A 21,435-nucleotide genomic window follows, 5' to 3' on the forward strand; every position below is an offset into this window, starting at 1 on the left:
CAATACTTTCAAAGCGATAACTCTCTAATTTGTATATGAGAATGATCCTTAACTGGATTCCCTGAATGAGACCAAACAGTCTTTGTGAGGTGACCTTGTCTACCCAACACTACAGACTGCTCATTCCGGTTAGCGTTATTCGAGTAGTCTGTGTGGCTTGGTTGCACTTTTTGTATCTTGACAGGAGCTCGACTTTATAACAGGGCATTGTAAGAGTGTGGCTCAGTCAACTGGAAAGTTCATACTTCCAACATCAGCAAATCCGTAGGTGCCGGAAAATGGGGATTTTGCTATATTTTTGCATAGCAGAGGAATTAATGGTTATGGGGAAATGGCAGGTACGGAGAGCTGATATTAAATGGTGGTAAAGGCTCCACCTGTTATGACCTCAGTGTATCATCGGAGGTCTTAATAAACACTAAGAAAAGCTTGTAAGTTTAGAAGCACAAATCTTTACTCACATCAGGTTACTGGTCATTTATTGATACATAGTTGCACTGAGCATGCTCACCATCCAAGTGTGATGCGACTCTTACAGTCTTGCAATGTTCATGCTCCAGCATAAAATAGTCCCAAGTCCCAAGTCCCTCCTTCTCAAAAAAATTTATTGAAAATTAAAAGGTTTATTAAGGTATAAAATTTCTTAAAAATAAATTGTTACTGCTCTTTACCTGCACTTGCCATTAAGAATTAATTATTTTAATTACCCAATTGCAGATCTATATACTTTTCAGTGGAATTGTACTGTGGTAGGATGTTGCTTCTCCACCTTGCAGACCTTGTTGTGTCTGTTTGATTCGGTGGTGTTAGTACACTTGGTGTTGTTTGCCTCGGTTCTCCTGTTGCTTGCTGTTCAGTTGTTATGGTTGGGGTTTCTACTCGCATCCCCCTCACAAGTTGTTGGAATTTTAGAAGTTGCTGATGCTTTTGGCGCTTTCCGTGTCAGATCTGGTGTTGGGTGAATGTGGGTCCTGTTTCATCTCAGCTGCCTGCCAGATTCTGCCTCAATGATATAGGACCTTGGCGTCTCAGCTTTCCTAACAATCTTTGCTGGACTCCAGGTTTTTATCATTGGCTCTTGAACATGCTGCCCTCTGAAGAGTTCTGGTAGAGTTTGTGCATGTTTATTTTAATGTTGACGACTTTCCTCTTGAATGTTAGTCAACTTTCTTCTTGTTTCCTCTTGGTTGTCTGGTGGATGGATTTTGCTTGAAAGGCTTGTCTTGTACTTTCTGCCATTCAGAAGCTCCGCTGGGGACTTCATGTCAGCCCTCAAGGGTGTGGCTCACAGTGACAGAAGAGCGAGATAGGGATCTTCCTTTGTCTCCCGACACTTTGTGAGAGTGTCTTTAATTGTCTGTACATGCCTCTCAATGAATCCATGGCCTTTGGGGTAATGTGGTGATGATGTAGTGATGGTGAACCCATATTCTGCAGCTATTTCTCTGAATTCAAGTGATGTGAATTGGGTCGCATTGTCACATATCACTTGTTCAGGTATCCCCTGTTCCGTGAAGAGCGCACGTGCTGCAGCAGTGATGGTTGGTGCTCTCAGATCCTTCATTTTCCTGATGAAGGGGAATTTGGAGTAGTAGCAGGACACAATCAGATACCACTCGTGGTTTTCTGTAAACAGGTCTGCTCCTACTGTGTGCCATGGCCTGGCGAGTATTTCTGCGGGAATCATCTCTTCCTTTTGTTGTGTATTTCTGTATTTCTTGCATGCTGGACATGTAGGCACTATGTTTTCAATGTCCTTATACGTGCCTATCCAGTAAACTGCTGACCTTACTCTAAGTTTGCATTTCTCTATTCCCACGTGGCCTTGGTGTATTTTCTGGAGAATTTCTTTTTCATCGTCCCACCGTCGCCAGAGATCTGGATGTCATCTGCAATGCAGACAGCGCCCTTACATCCCCTGTAGGTTCTCATCTATCTTTTGCTGGAAGATGTCTTGGCTCACCTTTAGGCCAAAAGGTAGGCGCAGGAACTTGTACCGGCTGAATGGAGTGTTGTATGTTGTTAGCAGTGTCTATTCTTCATCCAGCTTCACCCATTCTTGGCATCAGGGTTACTGAAGATTTTGGATCCCGCTAGTTCAGAAGTGATAACTTCCAGCATTGTTATTGGATAGTGCCCTCTTTTGATTGCTTTGTTTAAGTCTTTGGGGTCCAGACATATTTTTAGGTGGCCATTCGGTTTTTCTTTTACTACTATAGAATTTACCCAGTCAGTTGGCTCTACTACATTTGCTGTTACTCGTTTTTCTTCTATTTCTTCCAGCTCCTGCTTTAGCCTTTGTTTGAGATCTATTGGCACCTTCCGTGGAGCATGGATTATTGGTTTGTATTTTGGATCTATAGTAATGTGGTATTCAAAGTCCCAAAGCACCCGACTATGTCGTCAAAGCATTCAGGGTACATGTCCATGAGCTCAGCTTTATTTGATCGGAGGGCGTTGCTCAAGTGGGGTGTCGCTATTGATCCTCTTGGACATTTCCTTCTCCCTGATCTCTTTGTTTACAGAGATTAGCTATAATTTCTGACAACTATTCAGGCCTAGGATTGCTGGTCTGTCAGTGTCAACCACGAAGAATGTGCATATAATGCTCTTTCCTTCATGTTTGGCTTTTATTTGGACTTTTCCTAGTTGTTTAATCACAGGGCCAACATAGGCTGTGAGCGTGACATTTATGGCTTCTAGTGTGTCTTCCTCCAGGTACCCATTCTTTATGAGCTCGGGGAACATCTGGCTGTACAGTCTAAGCAGGAGGACATTGCTTTGTGATCCTGTATTCAACTTTATTTTCAAGTTAAATATTGTTGGTTTGTTTCTGATCTTTCTTTTTACTTGGATTGTGGTGTGTAATTCTTTTTTTTCTCCTTTCTAGTTCTTGGATGTCTCATGAGGAGTATTGTTTCGATGTTGAGCGTCAGTGAATCGGGGTTACTACTGTCATTTCCCTTGACTTGGTATACTTTCCTTCTGTATTCTTGAATTCTCTCTCTTTTCATGTCAGACCTACGCATCTTTTTCCAGTGATTGACCTTTCCACAGGTTCTGCCCTTCAAACCATACGCAGGGCATTTCTTGCAGTCATCGAAGGGGTGTATTGTGCCGCACCTCCTGCAGTTCTTGGATGTCTGCATGCGCTTTATGGCATCGACCCTTCTATCTCTGTACTGTGTGTTGGCCTGCTCAGAGAGGGATTGCATTTGCCTCCGAGTGGCCTCGAAGGCTCTAGCTGCGTCTTCGACATCTGCTAGTTTCAAGCTATCTTTTCCTATGAGAGCTTTAGCACTTCGGGATGAGCCCTTCCCCAGATTAGTTGGTCGACTATTCTCTCCTCGATTTCTTTCAACTTGCATTTTGCTGCCATGTTCTTCAGCCTTGTGAGGAAATTATCTACTGATTCATCAGGCTCTTATTTTAATCCCTGGAACTCATATTGTTTTATTCTATGGTTGGATTTTGGTTCCAGATGAGAGGAAATTTTTTTCAAATATCCTTTCTGGGTTATTTTCTTCCCCTTCAGCCAGCTCCCAGCTATTAAACAGGTCTAGTCCTCGCTCCCCCTTCCAAAGAAGGATGTAACTAACCTTTTCCTCTGGTGTGACTCCCTTGAGGAAACTTTTGAATGCCAAATAGCACTTCTGCTTTAACTTTTTAAAAAGCCTCTATGTAATGCTGCTGCTGTGGCAGCCATTTTCTTCTCCAGCACTGGTCATCAGGTAATGGTGATTTTTCCATGTTCCCTTCTCTTTGTGTTTATTTTGTTTTATAGGGATTTTTTTTCTATATGGTGTGGGTTTTGTGGTGCACGTTTGACAGAATCAGACACACACAAGGAAAAGACTGAACAACAGGCTTTAATGCACAAAGACTTTCACAGAGCCAGGCTGGCTGTGGCTGCAGCAACTCTGAGTGAGGCCTCGGGAAGCCAGCGCAGGCTTATATCCCGGAGGGTAATTGACACCCGACCAGGTGGGGCTTGATCCATTAAGGCCGACTGATTGACAGGCGGCCAGGTGTTGTCCTGTCCCCTTAAATTCTTACAGGTACAGAGGTTGCGCCCTGCAGTAGGCCGGTGGTATACCATCACAGGTTTCTATCTATCCCACTCCTGCCACCATGTTGTATCCTGGTTGTACCATCGGAGGTCTTAATAAAGACTAAGAAAAACTTGTAAGTTTGACAGCACAAATCTTTACTCACATTAGGTTACTGGTCATATATTGATACAATGTCGCACTGAGCATGCTCATCATTCAAGTGTGATGCGGGTCTTACATTCTTTCAGTGTTCATGCTCCAGCATAAAATAGTCCTAAGTTTCCTCAGTATATAACAAGTGGTAAAGGCTCCACCAGTGGAGTAACGCAATTCCTGCTCCTTTATCTTATGTTCTTAGTAGGTCCTGTCTTATGCCTGCCACAACATGCAATGCAACCTGTGACCAACAAGTCCACCAAATACTTAATGTCAATACAAGGTGGTGTTAAGGCAGCCTACATAATTGCTGAAACACTATTGTAAATGTTCTTTACTGCACGACTCCTCCAGCAACTCACCACAGGAGTGGAGCTACTCGACCAGATAAAAGTGAAATCATTCAATCTTCTCTGCATCAATATACCCCAGCCTCAGTCATGGAGCTGCAATCTGTAACTGACATTTGCATATGAACATATTCAGAGCCAAGGTTCAAGCTACCATTATCTGTTCATTTAAGTAGAGTGGAAGAATGGACTCAACATCTGCAAAATAAAGATGTCAATCTGTCCTTCAATAATAAACGTTCAAAATTGGAAATGTAGACTACTTTAAAGTCATCACTCAGACATGAAATCCAAATAGCTTTGGCTTTCTTAGGAAAAGTGTGTTTGAAGTTCAAGAGTTCATGGTCTATTGGGCAGCAACGATCCCTATGCTCCTGAATGCTTCTAAATTATGGATTATTTACAGCAATCATCTCAAAGCAACTTTCATTTTCTCTGCAAAATCCTCCAAGTTCACTGGCAGCATAAGTAAACCAATGTTAGTGTCCTCTCCCAGGCTAGTATCATTGAGAACCTAGTTATGTTCAGTTGCTTCCTGAAGCAAGCTATGCTTACATGTCTAAAACCAATCTATCCACTTTGAGCTCCACCTCAGCAAGAGATTGCCAGGTGAAGAGGGTAAAAGCATCAAGAAGGTTCTCAAAGTTTCCACTAACATGAAAAGCTCTCACACGTGACGGTTCAAAAACAGAGAAAGAGCAGTTAAGATGCCATTGAGATCCCTCAAGTCCATGAATCACGAGCACACAGAAGCCCAGGACAGAAGCAGTGAACAAAAACAGAAACGACTCCCCTACCTGGCCCATTAAACTCTCATAACTTGCCTGTACACAATACGTAGGTCCCCACATTGGCCTCCTCAATCACCTTAGTAGTGAAAGCAAATCTTCCTCAAACCCAGCCGGAAGCCTAGGATAACCTGAAGAGCTCAGTCAACTTCTGTGCCAGAAAGAATTAGGGCTTCATTTTACAGCTAATTTCCTTTATCGTGCCAGGATCGCAATAAATTAAGTTCATTACGAGCCTGATCTTTTGGCCACAGCCACAGGGAAATAACAAGCAAGCCATCAATCAAAGCTGCTTTATAAGATTCTTTAATGATCCTCACTCCTTTAGGTTGCATGTGGTCAGATTTTTTAACTGGTGCCAATCCAGACAAATGTAAGATTCCTGACATGCTTCAGAAAACTTGGCAACAGAATCATCAGTTACCATCAAAGATAATGCGAGTTTTAATAAGGAGAAGCCAGTTGAAATTCCACAAGTCCTTCATCACACTGCTGTATGCATTCAGGTTTAAATGGCAAAACCAATTATAGCAACAGAAAATAAGATCCAAGCATGTTATTCTTGGCTGATCATGGGATAGTTGTTTTTTTTTCTTATCCAAACCACATACCTTTTCAAGAATATTTAATACAAAGATATTAATTAAAGATGGGAATGTTGCAAAGCATACCCTAATAATAGCATGAACTCATGGGAGAAGTAAACACCAAAGTGATGGTGAATGCAGGGAGGGGTGGGATTATGAATAACAAATCTTTCCACTTTCTGGAGTATAAGTTTGGAAATTATTCTTTTTTCCAAGAAATTATATCTGAGACATTTGGGGAAAAAAAAGTAGAAAATGCTCACAACAAGCAGCCTAGTTTGAAATAACGGGCAAGTTCCCATAATAAAGCTGTGCACTTTGTTGGAGAGGAGAGAAAAGAGTTAATATCGGAATAAGAATCAAGTAAAGGAGTGGGAAAGTTCACACAATCAGTAGAATGATTTGCAATTAAATAAACTGAAAGAGCTTGAAATAATGGCTCCAAAGGTCTAAATGGCATCTTGTTGCACATCTTCGTGAGAAGCCTGCAAGGTGATACTTACTGGTGAACTCCAGGGAGGACGTATAATGTGGTACACATATTAAATCAATAAAGAATGACACAGGTAACACAGACTGGCTTCAGTTCTATGTAAAATAAAGACTACTGATGATGCAAAAGAATCGACCCTGAGAAGATCATTCCCTGGCTGAGGAGTTTCAAAGAAGAGGTCTATTAATCTCTGCCTTGTATTCATTCAATGACTGAGCACTTACGATTTGAAAAATAATTGAATGAAGAAATTTCACACCATCTTTACCACAAAAAGCTGAACTTTAATCCTAAGTCACTTCAGAGTTAAAAGGTCTAGGAATTTGCTGTTAGCGGAGTGGGTGGTTGGGGGATGTGGTTGAGACATCAGTCATACCATATTGAAAGCTAGAGCATATTCAAAAGATTGAATGGCCTGGTCTTGATTCTATTTGACTCAATTTTTTCTATTTAGAATAGGGGAAAGACTAACATCCATTAACCAAACTCTCAAGTATTTTGATAAAACAAGATACTTTGACCAAAATGTTAATATTGTATGAAATTGAAGTGAATTACACCTGTACATTGTAAATTTTTGATGTGCATATTTAGGAATAAAAACATAGTGTTAATGTAAAGTAAAAATGCAAGGTACAGTGTCACACAAAAGTGCAGGATATAGCAGTCAAGAGAAAAATATGGTTAAAAACCAAAAAGATGTCTATTTGGGAGACTGATTACACCAGGAAAGAAACTGTCATTGAATCAGGAAGTGCATGGTTTCAAACTCATGCATCTTCTGCCGATCGATGGGGGAAGAAGACCAGGGTGGGATCTGTTTTTTTTTTAATTGTTGGCTGCAATCCCGAGGCAGTGGAAGGTGAAAATGGAGTTGATAGAGAGGAGTTTGTTTTGTGTGATGATTTGAACTTCATTCACAGCTCTTTGCAGTTTCTTACAGTCTTGGGCAGAGTAGTTCCTGTACCAAATGCGATGCATCCAGACAGGATACTTTCTATGGTACCTCAATAAAAATTACTAAGGGACAATGGGAATATTCTGAATTTCCTCAGAATTTTCTGGCCATAGCATCAATGTCATTGATCCAGGGCAGCTTGTCAGTGACATTTATACTTAAAAATTTAAACTTCTGTGAGATTATAGTGGTCATGTTTGCATAGCCACTCACAAGGCCTTGATTATAGTTACTGTTTGATTAGTCGGCTGCCAGCAGGGGGCTGACACACAGTGTGCAGGTCTGTAATGGAGACTTGCAGCCTCATGGCCTGCCTCATGGAGCTGTTTACAACAACTTTAAAGTAAGAACTTTTTCCTTCATCCATGTGTTGTCTAAGAACTCACACATACAAGATGAAACATGATGTGAGAAGTGAGATGAAGGAAATGAGAAGGAAATGCTTTAAAAGGTAAAAATCTAAAGTTAGCAACTGATCAGTGAAGAGAGGCTAACACAGTGAAAAATGGAAGGATTTCATCCACCAGCAAAACTTCAGCTGACAGGAAATGTGGTTGAAAATGGGAACAGATTTAAACAGCATTTTGGATTGTATTTAGTGGCAGTCGGGGCTGATGAGAAAAGTGATAAAGTGAAAGCATGTTGTAGATGATGAAGCCCTGGAGATGTATAATAACTTCACATTTGCTGCTGAAGGAGACAAAATGAAATGAGAAAAAAAATGGAACTGTTTGAGGCATACTACATACCTAAGCATAATGTGACGTTTGAGAGGCGCAAATTTTTCACATGTACAGAAAACGAAAGCATTGATCAGTATGTGACTGAATTGAGAAACAGAAGAAAAGTGTATAAATTTGTGGGCTGACCGGCTCGCTCAAAAAAGACAGACTTGTGTGTGGTATTTCAGATAATAGTCTAATGCAAAGACTGTTAAGAGAGCAAAACCTAGACCTGGAAAAAGCCATAGCACTCTGAAGGGGTACTGAAACTGTAAAAACATAGGCAAAAGAGCTGTTCCGTGAAACTAGCTGCAACGTGGATGCAGTGAGCAAGAACAGACATAAACCGTTTAACAAAAAGCACGCCAAAGTGGAAAGAGAGGTGTGGCCAGTGAACAAAAATGAAAGGGAGAATCGAAAATCATGTCGTCACAACACCTACCAAAAAAGTGTCCAGGATATGGTAAAACATGCTACCATTATGCCTGTCGCTGTTGGAACCAAATGCAACAAAGCAAGGTTCATGCAGTAGATGAAAGGGAGACAGAGAATTTCTATGTAGATGTTGTGACTGAAAACAAGAAAGAAAACAGAGACTAGATGTTGAGATTAAAAGTGAATGACATATACATTTCAGTTAAATTGGATACTGGAGCACAAATTAATGTAATATCAGAGACTGGTTTTAAGAAGATTAGATCCAGACCAAAGATGTTTGGAATAAAAGTGAAGGTGACAGGATATTCAGGTACCAATATACCAGTGCAAGGAGAATGCATGGTCAAAGTGAAACACAAGGACAAAGAGCACATGTTAGCATTCATCGTGGTACCAAAGGATGTACAGGCCATACAAGATTTAACAACCTGTGAGAAACTGAACCTGGTAAAAAGAGTCCTTGCTGTGGAAAGGGAAGGAGAGACAGTCTATGATGAACTCATGAAAGAGTACAATTACCTATTTCAGGGTCTACGCTGCCTTCCAGAAGAACACACGATCAGAGTGGATAAACGTGTGCCGCTGATAATACATCCATGCAGAAAAGTTCCATTTGTGTTTCAAAAGCAACTAAAGGCAGAGTTGGACAAGATGGAAAGCCTGAACATGATTCAGAAGATAGATGACCCAATGTTGATGTTGACATGGTGCATACAAAGTCCCATTCTTTGGCAAACTATCGGAACTTTAAATTACTTTAGATGACACAACTCGATGTTGTGGACAAAAAGAATGGAAAGCTTAGAATTTGCCTGGATCCAAGAGATCTAAACAGAGCAATAAAGAGAGAATACTTTAAACTTCTGACACATGTAGAAATCATATCACAGTTTGCAAATGCAAAGTTTTTAAGCAAGTTAGATACATCATCAGTATTTTGGCAGTTAAAATTGGATGAAACAAGTTCAAGACTGTGTGCATGTTCAATAGTCCATTTGGCAGAAACATATCCCTAAGGTGACCTTTCAGAATTGCCTCAGCTCCTGAAATGTATCACAAAACTATCCACATGGACTATGAGCACCTGAATGGAGTTGATACCTCAATGGATGACATCATAGTATGGGAACCACGAGAATGGAGTAAGATGAGAGACTAAGGAAAGTGCTGGAAGAAACAAGGAAAGCAAAATGGAAGCTGAATAGAGAAAAATGCCAGCTTGGGGGTGACAGAATTAACATTTGTAGGAGATATTATTGGCAGTGAGGGCATCAAACCAGATCCCAGAAAGGTGTCCACCATTGGGAACATGCCAAGGCCATAATGCAAAAAGGAAATACAGAGGTTTAATGGAATGGTCGACTATATGGGTAAATTCATATCCAACCTCTCAGAAAAGATGGCTCCAGTGAGAAGACGAACAGAAAAGAACATTGAATGGGAGTGGAATCATAGGCATGAAAAGTCATGGAGGGTACTAAAGAAACTGCTCACAGAGGAACCAGTTCTGAGGTTTTACGACCCAGTGAGACGCATCAAGATATCATCAGATGCATCACATAGTGGGCTCGGTGCAGTTCTTCTACAAAAATGTGTTGACTGGCAGCCCATTGCATATGCATTACGCTCAATGACAGACACAGAGATGTGATTCACTCAAAATGAAAAGGAGCTGCTCAGCATCACATACGCCTGTGAAAGATTTCATCAGTTTGTGTCAGGACAAGTAATCAGTGTAGAGACTGACCATAAGACCTTGATTGCATTGTTCCAAAAGCCATTAAATGAATATCCACTGAGAATACAAAGAATGATGATTAGGCTGCAACACTATACAATGAATGTAGTGTACACTCCGGATAAGCTAATGTACACAGCAGATACGTTGTCTAGAGCTGTTGACACAAGAAAGCCTCCAAAATTGATGAAGATGTGAATGCCTTCGTAGACATGATCACAAGTGCATTGCCCATAATTGATGCAAAAATTGAGCTCATAAAGTCAGAGACAAACAAAGATGAAACACTGAGACAACTGAGAAAAAAATCTTGGATGGATGGCCCAGTACAAAGCAGCACTGCTCACCTGACATTTCAGAGTACTGGAATTGCAGGGCAGAACTATCAGTCATTGAAGACATCATCTCCAAAGGAAGTAAAATCCTTTTCCCAAAGAGTCTGAGAAAAGAGATGCTAAAAAGGATCCATGGAGGACATCTTGGAATTGAAAAGTATGAAAAAAGCACAAGAGGTGATGTACTGGCCAAGAATCAACAATGATAAAACAAATGAAGTGTCAAACTGTACAACATGCCAGAAATATCAAGCAAGAAATCCTGCAGAACCACTAAAGCTACACCCAGCACCATACAGACATTACCTGAAGGTAGGTGCTGACCTATTCGAATGTCAATGGAAGGACTATCTTGTAGTCACAGACTATTACTCCCTGTATTCAGAGGTGTGCAAACTGAACACCACCACTGTAATAACAGGTATGAAATCCATATTCTCCAGACATGACATTGCAAGTGAGATCTTCACAGACAATGGACTGCAGTTTTGCAATTTAAAGTTCCGATAGTTTGCCAAAGAATGGGACTTTGTATGCACCATGTCAAGACCTCATTTTCCACAGTCCAATGGTCTAGTGGAAAAATCAGTACAGACAATGAAAAGTCTGATGAACAAGGCAAATAACAGTGGAACAGACTTATACCAGAGCATGCTAGTATACCGCACAAGAGCATGCACAACACCGCTCGAGTGTGGTATGTCACCAACACAACTCCTTATGGGACGTAGGCTAAGATCAAACATACCCATTCAGGAGAACCTCTTAAAAACAAAAGAGTGGGAGAAAGTGAGGAAGTTCAAAGAACAACAGAAAGAATTACTTTGACAGAGGAACAAAAAACTCTACATTGGTGACCAATTAAGGCTAAAAGACAAAACAAACTTATGGACTCAGAAGGACATTATCCTCAGTGAAGTCCAGCCAAGATCATACACCATTCAGACAGATGAAGGTGCTGTTCTGTGAAGAAATTGTTGAGACATTCAAATGGAACCAGCCACAGTAGATGGAAAGACAGATACTGTTGAACAACCTGAATACACAGCTGAGAAAACATCATCTGAGGCAACAACTCAGATTCAAGGACAATCAATCAGGAGATCATCAAGACACGTGAATCCTCCTAAGAGACTCAATGAGCAAATTTAAAGACTCCTGTTATAGAATGAAATCTTCTTTCTTTGGCTTTGCTTCGCGGACGAAGATTTATGGAGGGGGTAAATAGTGCCATCTTATTTGCTCTTCAAGTTTTAGTATATGTAAATGTGAACACACAAAACAAGTTTAAAAAATGTTAAAAATGTTGATAATAATGAAAATGTAAGTTCTTGGTGCTAAAGTTAAAATTGCAGAGTTATACAAAGAAAACATGTTAGTTAAAAGTAAGCTACTTTTGTTTTAAGAAAGGGAGATGTAATGATAGTGATCATGTTTGAATGGCCACTAGCAATGCCTTATGGTTTGATTACACTTGGCTGCCAGCAGGGGGCTGACATACAGTGTGCAGATCTGTAATGGAGGCTTGCAGCCTCATGGCCTGCCTCATGGTGCTGTTTACAACAACTTTAAAGAACATTTTCCTTCATCCATGTCTAACAATTCACACATACAAATACAAGATGAAACACTCTGCACCACCTCCACTTCCAGCAATGTACATTTAGACAGGGGTCTGCGCTCCATTCCATTTCCTGAAGTCTATGACCAGTCACTTCACTTTGCAGACATCGAAAGAAGGGCACTGTCATGACACAACAGACTCTCCATCTCCTTCCTGCATCCTGTATCATCATTATTTGTGATCTTAGAATGATGGTGTTATCTGCAGATTTCTAAATGGAGTTGCTTGGCCTCGCAGTCATTCATGCACAAGAAGCATAGTAAGAGACTACATATGCAGTCTTTTTGGGCACAGTTATTAAGGATTATTGAGGGGGAGGTATTGTCGCCAATCTTCACTGACTGTGGTCTGCACGTCAGAAAGTCAAGGGTCCATTTACAGTTAGTGGGCACTGAGGTTTTGGAGATGAGATTATTTGGGACTAAGTGGATGAAAGTGGATCCATAGTAAATAATCAGAAGTCTAACATGGATAACCTTGCTAGCCACATGCTCTAGGGATGAGTGTAGAGCCAAGGAGATGATGTCTGCCATGAACCTGTTAGAATGATAGTGGATTGACGATGATGAGAAGGCCGGAGAGCCATAATCAGCCTGACGATGATGGGCATCAAAGCTACTAGTCAGTAGTCCTTAAGGCACCTTATCTTGATTACTTTTGGCACGGGATGATAGTGGTCTTCCCAAATCAGATAAGAACTTCAGATTGTAGTGAGAGACTGAAGCTGTCCACAAGTATGTCTGCAATACACAGAAGTGGTGGAGAAATTCAGCAGATTACACAGCATCTATAGGAACCAACATTTCAGGCCTAAGCTCAGGCCCAAAACATCGACTGTATTTTTCTTCCCCTGGATGCTGCGTGACCTGTTGACTTTCTCCAGCACTTTTGTGAATTGTGCTCGACCCCAGTACCTGCTGACTTCCTTATTTAACTCCATGAACGCGCCTGCCAACTGGCGTGTACAAGTTCTCAGGGCACAGCGCCCGTGAGGTAGAGCTGACGACTTTCAGTATACTGATATCTGTCAAAGGCTTCAAGTGATTCTAAATTGATTTCAGTAATTTCATTTATTTTGGCATAGTTGAAAAATGAGCAAGGTTTCTAAAATTAGCCTGTTAGCTCTTATACCATGCAGAAAGGGGGAAAAAAATGATAAGATTCCTGATGCTCAGTTAAACGAATTGGCACAAATCAAAAGGAAGGAATACATGAGTAAATGATTTAATGCTTATTTGAAATCATTTATGTCGTATCTGCTGCTTTCTTGGCAATGGCGTGAAATGTGCAAATTCACCAGAACTAAGAAATTCCAATAGGCATAATGGGTTTAATAAAAGGATCTCTCTACACTCTTTTGAAGTCTATGTTGTAGCTCAATGATTTAAGGAAGCTCTGATCTTAGAAATCCAATAGTCTAGGATGATGGGTACAGCAGCAGATCACTGCTGCACCTTTCTTCCCGATTCAATGAGATTGTTACTGATTTGAAAATAAGCTCTCCAAAACCTCCTTACCTGATATTGGTTAGAAGGAATCTGCCATCATTAAAGTGAAAATAATCAAATACCCAAGCCACTCCTGGTATTGTCAGAAAGACCACATAAAGCTTCTTAAATTCTATCAATGTACAAGTGTTCCTTAACGTAATCCTGAAGATTCTGCGTTTAATTTTCAGCAGATAGCTAGCTTCTAGATTGATCTAGCACTGTCTTTGGAATCAGATTTAGAATCTATTGCCATGAACATGTCATGAAATTCGCTGTTTTGCAGCAGCGTCACAGAGAAAATATTGCGATAAGATTACATTTTAAAATAATTAAATTAGTGCAAAAGGGAAAGAAGCTCTTTTTGTACCCTAGGGTGTTCATCTTCAAACTCCTGAACTTCCTTCCTGAATAGGGCAAGGTCTAGATGCTGAGGGTCCTTGAGGATATAGGCTGCTTTCTTAAAACTCTGCCTCTTGTAGATGTCCTCAATGGATTAGAGACTGATATCTGTGATGGTGCTTGGCTGAGTTCACAACTCTCAGTAGTTTTTTTTCCCCATACTGAGCATTGGTACCTCTGTGCCAGACAATGATGCAACCAGTCAGAATGCTCTCCACACTACACCTGTAGAAATGTGTAAGAGTCTTTGTTGACGTCCCAAATCTCCTCAAACTCCTCACAAAGTATAACCACTGGCGAGCCTTCATGGTGATTGCATCGACATGAGGGCCCAGGGCAGATTCTCAGAGATGTGGACACCCAGGAACTTGAAGCTTTTAACCCTTTCCATTGCTGACCCCTTGATGAGGACTGGTTCATGTTCTCCTGATTTTCGCCTCCTGAAGTCCACAATCAGATCCTTGGTTTTGCTGGCATTGAGTACAAGATCGTTGTTGTGGCACCACTCTTGGTAAAGAGGGACAAGACAGAACATCAGCACTGCAGGTTTGTCTCTCAGTCACACACCATCCTGATTTAGAAGCATTTCATCATCCCCTCTTTTTCAACGAGGATAAATTCAGGAACCCTCCCCCACCACTGTGTGAGTACGTTCATCAGAATGACTGCTGTGGTTCAAGAAGGTGATTCGCCAACCCCAATGAAAGTGATCGTGGACTATCCTGCTCTAACAGCACAAAAGGACTGCTAAAAATCACTCTTTTTATGCACACGGATTACTTTCTATTAATATTATCTACTTACTGTCTTTTCTTAATTCAATTTAGTATGATAGTTTATTTTTAGTAGTATCTGTTCAGCTGCAGCAAGTAAGAATTCTGTTCCTTATGTACAATGTACAATATATATGAGAATATTGTAGAGTGCCATTAGGATGGGCAATTAATGTTGGAAAAATATAAACTAAAAGTCATTCCAGAATCCTCAATGAGCAAGAAGAATTTCTAATTCCCTTTCCCTTAATGCTTTGCAAACTTCAGTCATCATGCCTGAGTTGTTTGATTACCGTGTGTGCAGATGCAGTTATTGAGAGTGGCCCATAATTACACACAGAAGTTCAGATGCTGTTTTAACTCTTACATTGAACTATAGGATTAGGAGATAAGAAATGGGTTAGTGTTTTTTATATATAGGTAGATAGATAGATAGATAGATAGATAGATAGATAGATAGATAGATAGATAGACAGATAGACAGACAGACAGACACAACATTGAGGGCCAAAGGGCTGTAGTGTTCTATGTTCTACGAACACAAAAAGAAAATTTGGCACAAATCTATTGGTTACAACATCACTGAAAATTGAGAATTTTCATAAAATACATGCAGAAGTAAAGCAATTTTCCTGCAAATAATTTAGATTTTATTATAATGCCTCTTATAACACATTCTTTAGGACAGATTCTATCACCAATGTGTATATGCACAGATTGTAGTGTAGGATGGCTGTGATTGGCTGAGTGTGTAGCCATGCCTACTGGCAGGTCTTAAAGGATTGCTCCTAGCCAGACCTGGTCATTCTGGAGTGGTCGACCTACTTGTGATATGCTCCAGTTTTCTAGTTAATAAAAGCCTTGGTTTGGATCAACAAGTCTTTGGTTCTTTCGACGTGCTCGACACTATCTTTGAAGCTCTATTAGAGTCAGCAATGTAAAATTTTCCATTCCTTACTGACTGGAGAGAGACATATTAGTGTTTTGTAGGATCAAAGTATTTTGCTGAGTTAGTCCAGAGGTCTCATCATGAATAAAATGCAATGCTACCATTTATCAACAATGAATTTAATAGTAGATGAACAAATTCCAGGACACTGCTCCTGGAGAAAATGCCATGGCCAATATGTCAACATTCAGCACAGTGCCACAAATATCCATAGATGCATAACCATCAATAATTTCTAACGTGAGGTCCATGAAAAACCTCGTATCAATTGATCACTGGGGAGACACATGACTGATGGGCATAGTGAAGAAAATTTATCCCTAAAGAAGATGGTCTATGTAAATGAACAGACACATTTCAGTATCTGCGAGTAGGTGCCAATTAGAGATAAATGAATTTTGAACAGTTGAATCTGAGTTGATAATCTGTTGATTGATGCCTGTGGAAGTTAACTGAAAGTTGCCCCATTCATCTGAACAAAGCAGTGTTAATTGTAGGTTCCGATCTGGGCTACTCCATATACGTATTACAAAGCTCTGGGTATGCAATAGTTCAAGTAATCACTTTTCTTGGGGAGGTTATCTTCAACAATTACACATGATTTGGGGGAAATGGAAGAAAAGTTCTGTGGGAATCTCTTGTCCTGATTCAAACTACCCCTTTCCACAAACAGAAATTACATTGCATGTTATAGCAAGTGTCCATCCTTGATAAAATTATGATTAAATTGTGTCATCAATCCCTTTTCCAATTATTTATTTCAAACTACAGTGCTTTAATAGAAATAACTTGAATTAAGAATACTAACACCCAGCATTAAACAGAGCACAAGATTCAAATATAATGCAAAGAAACACAACTCAATCGATGCTGGAGACTTCTCATCTGAGAAACTGCCTAAATTAAGCAAGCAGAAAATGTTAATCTCAGTGGCCTCTTTTAAACGGCAGCATTTGAGTAACCCAGGTGTGATTATTGGGGCAAAGGTGCCACCTTTTAAATTGCAGGGAACCAACCCAGCAATTTAAGGTGGATCCGCCCCTCCCCCCTATCACTGACACGCCACGTACTTACCAGAAGTACTGCTGAATGTTGGGATGCTGGCTGCCCGGTGACACATGCACACAAGTGCTGACATCACCAGAATAAACTGGCCGGCCATTTTCATTTTCAAATCGCCCGAGGACACAGCCTCGGTAAGTTTAACTGGCTTCCCTGACTACCTCTGAAGTAGGTCAGGGACCCAGTTGGATTCTGATGGGGTTGGCCAGGTCAGACCCTTTCTAACTGCCACGTAATTGCCCGGTTAACCCCATTTTACACAGCAATTTGAAAGGGCCTAGTGAAACCTCCAGACTCCTGTATCATTATTACTAAGTTTATTCTACGTCAGTGGTGGAAAATGAGCTACAGGCAGTGGCACTAAAATTACAGTTGGTGGAGAGTGGCCTTCAACATTAACAGTCAATCCCATCAAATCAGGTCAAATGCATTCCTGACTGCCATCTTCCACCCTAATTCAACTGATCAGTTATTAGTCCTTTGTAATACCGCCACCAGCCAGAGCACAGAGACCACTCTCAGTGGGCTCTTCAATGTCCATCACCAAAAATGGCTTCATGGTTGAGAAGTCCCGAAAGAGAATTGCCAGTAATTGTGAAGCAAAGACTGTGGATGTTGGAAATATGAAATAAAATTGGAGTTAAACAAATAAATCTGCAGATGCTGGAGTTGAGGGCAATGCACAAATACGCTGGAGAAACTCAGCAGGTTCCACAGCATCCATAGGAAATAAAGGGTTCCAAGCCTGAATAAAATTATGTAGGTATTCAACAGGTTAGAGAGCAATTGTGAAGGGAGAAATGAAGCTAAGATTTCAGGTAGATGGTCTTTCATCAGCTGCATCTGTGGCAGATGAGTTATGGACTGGAATAGATCTCAACCTCACTAATCTTTTGGACAATAAACAAATGTGTAGGCACTGGCATGTGGAACCAAAACAGAAATGCTGGAAGAATTCGACCAGTCCAGAAGCATCTGTGGAAAGAGAAACCAGTAAGGGTCTTTGACCTGAGGTGTTAATGTTTTTCTATCTGCAGATTCTGAACATAATTTAGAGTAAGATCTATTCTCATCTAAGATGATGAGAAACTAAAGCTTTCCTCTCCCTTTAGATATGCTCATTGTGATGAAGGTTGGTTATCAAACACTGCTAGGGGAAACCAAGGGAGCCACGCATTTGTCTGCGTGATGGAGAGAGTTCATATCTTCACGTTCCTGAGATCCCACGTGTTAGAGGACCTCTTCTGGAGCCAGGACATCAAAGTAACCATGAAGAAGCATGGCATGTAGTCGAATGCTCTATCAAACTTCTATTGGTGCACTGTGGAAAGTATACTGACCTGCTGCAATGCTGCCTGGTTTAGCAAGTTGAGTGCCCATGAACACAGAAGGCTGCAGAAAGTAGCCGACCTAGCCAAGTCCATCACAGGCTCCAACCTCTCATCTAACAAGGACATCTTGGTGTGGTGCTGCCTCAAGAAGGCAGGGAACATCATAAAGGAACCTCCATTATCCTGGTCACAATGTTTTTGGATGGAAGGTTTTGGCACAGAGTTTCTCCAGCACTTGTGTGTTGTTTTTCACTTAGCCATGGTGTCAACAGAATCCTATGTTTTACCACAAGATAAGTATCTTTCCAATGGTTATTAGATTCTTATGGCTAGTATGGTAAAACTACTCTGTGACCACAAAAGGTCTGCACTATTGAACTTACTAAAACTGTGAATATTTATTAATCTATCTATTCATTCAATATGACCTATTGCAAATGTTTTGATATATTTCTATTTGACTGCAGCAAGTAAGAATTTTGATCTGTCTATACATTGTACTTATGTGTATGATAATAATCTCTTTATTGTTCCATCAGACACTTTAATGATTTTATAGCAGGCATCCCAGATGAAGATGGAGCAATCAAAACAGAAGGCTCTGTCAATCAAATTGTTGTTGATGCGACCTTGGGACTATCAGGCAGCACAATTAGTGCCAACCACCTGGGTTCAAATCCGGCACTGTCTGAAAGGAGTTTATACATTCTTTCCATATCTCTGTGGGGTTTCCCTGGGGGCTCTGAATTCCTCCCACCCTCCAAAATGTACGGGGTTACATAGAAACATAGAAGATAGGAGCAGGAGTGGGTCATTCAGCCCTTCAAGCCTTCTCCGCCATTCAACGAGATCATGGCTGATCTTAAAGTTCAGTACCCGTCTTCTCTCCGTAACCCCTAATTCCCTTATACTGAAGAAATAGATCTTTCCCTCTTAAATATATTCAATGAACCTGCCTCTACTGCCCTCTGTGGCAATTAATTCCACAGATTCACCACCCTCTGGGTAAAGAAACTCCTCCTCATCTCAGTCCTAAATGGTTTGCCTATTATCCTCGAACCATGGCCCCGGGTTCTGGACTCCCCCACCATTGGAAGCATCCCTTCCGCATCCATCCTGCCAGAATTTTAAATGTCTCTATGAGATCCCCTCTCAATCTTCTAAATTCCAGCGAGTACAATCCCAATTTGCGCAATCTTTCCTCATAAGTTATTCCTGCCATTCCAGGTATCAGCCTGGTGAATCGCCTCTGCACTCCCTCCATTGCAAGAACATCCTTCCTCAGATAAGGCGACCAAAACTGAACACAATACTCCAGGTGGGGTCTCACCAAGGCTCTGTACAGCTGCAGTAAGGTTGATTGGGTTTATTAGGCGGGATGGGTTCAAATGGCCGGAATCGGCTTGTACCATGTTGTAAATAAAATAAAAAATATATAATGTAAGAAGGATTCTGGGAAACTTTTGGAGTTTCAAAGAAACTGGAGACAAAATATTTTTGGCATTGTAATTGACCACTGGTATGAATTATGTCCAAAATCATCTGGAGATAAAGAGCAAGTAACATTAAAACTTAAAGAACAGCTTACAAGGGAACTGCAAGAAGAATTCATCACCCATACAGAACTGTAGAGTGATAGAAACTGTGTAAGGTACAGAACACAGAAGGAATTTCAGCCTATCACAATTCTTTGTATTCCATATAATTCCTTTATAATTTCAAACCACGATTCTGTAGAGATTGAATTCATATTACCTCATTGGCAGTGTTTGATCCAGTTTAATAAAATTTTAAAACATTCTGGATTGAGCTGCACTATGGGTTCATGTCAAATTTAGAGGGTATGGACATGAAAAAAGTTCCAAATCTGGTCTGTTAACTGCAGTCCAGCTAGTCCCACTCCCTACCCTTTCCTCATGCCCCAACAAATAAGCTACATCCACCAGCCTGCCATATCTCATTAATGTCAACCCCATTAAATGGCATCTGGTCAATATCCAAAAATACTTGCAAATTTCTACAGCTGTACCGTGGAGAACATTCTGACTAGTTACATCACTGTCTGGTATGGAGGTGCCAATGCACATGTCAAGAAAAATCTACAGTGAGTTGTGAACTGAGCCAGCATCATCATGGCCATCAGTCTCCATTCCATCAAGGTCACCTGCAAGAGGCAATGTCGTAAGAAAGCTGCCTCTATCTCAAAGATCCTCACCACCCAGGCCATGCCTTCTTCACACTGCAATCATCAGGAAGGAGGTGCAGGAGCCTGAAGATGAGCATGGAGCAGATTCACATAAATAGGAGTTAAATATTAGTAATAATCCAATAAAAACCATGATATAGTTTCCAAACTAATGCTCAGAATGCTCTCAATACATCCTCTGTAGAATGTAGTGAGGATGGAGGGTGGGAGATGAACTTTCCTCACCCTTCGCAGGAAGTAGAGATGCTGCTGGGCTTACTTGGCTATGGAGCTGGTGTTGAAGGACCAGGTGAGATTTTCCATCAAGTGCACACCTAGAAACTTGGTACTCTTGACGACCTCAGTGGTAGAACCATCAATGGTAAATGGAGAGTGATTTCCCCCAGAATTCTCCTGAAGTCGACAGCCATTTCTTTTTTTTATTAACATTCAGATACAGTTTGTTGGCTCTGCACCAGTCCATTAGTGACTGCACATCATCAATGTATGCTGACTCATTGTTCTTGCTGATAAGGCCCACCATGGTTGTATCGTCAGTGAACTCAGTGATGTGGTTTCAGCTGTGTATTGCTGTACTGTCCTGAGTCCGAATCAGAATCAGAGGCAGGATTTATTGTCGGGAATGTCCTGAAATTTGATGTTTTGTGGCAGCATCACAGTGCAAACATACACCTCACAAACTATAGCTGCAGGCGAGCCTTCTTTGCGATTGCATCAAGGTGGAGGCTCCAGGACAGATCCTCGGAAATGTTGACACCCAGGAATTTGGAGATCTTGACCCTCTCCACCTCCAAACCCTCAATGAGGACTGGGTTGCATTCCCCTGATTTCCTCCTGAAGTCCACAATCAGCTCCTTGGTTTTGCTGAAGTTAAATGCAAGGTTGTTGTCGTTACACCATTCAACGAGCTGATCTGTCTCCCTGCTGTACGCTTCCTCATTGCCATTTGTGATTCTGGCAACAACTGTGGTGCCATCGGCAAAC

This window comes from Narcine bancroftii, chromosome 6 (assembly GCF_036971445.1).
Source record: "Narcine bancroftii isolate sNarBan1 chromosome 6, sNarBan1.hap1, whole genome shotgun sequence".
Lineage (NCBI taxonomy): Eukaryota > Metazoa > Chordata > Chondrichthyes > Torpediniformes > Narcinidae > Narcine > Narcine bancroftii.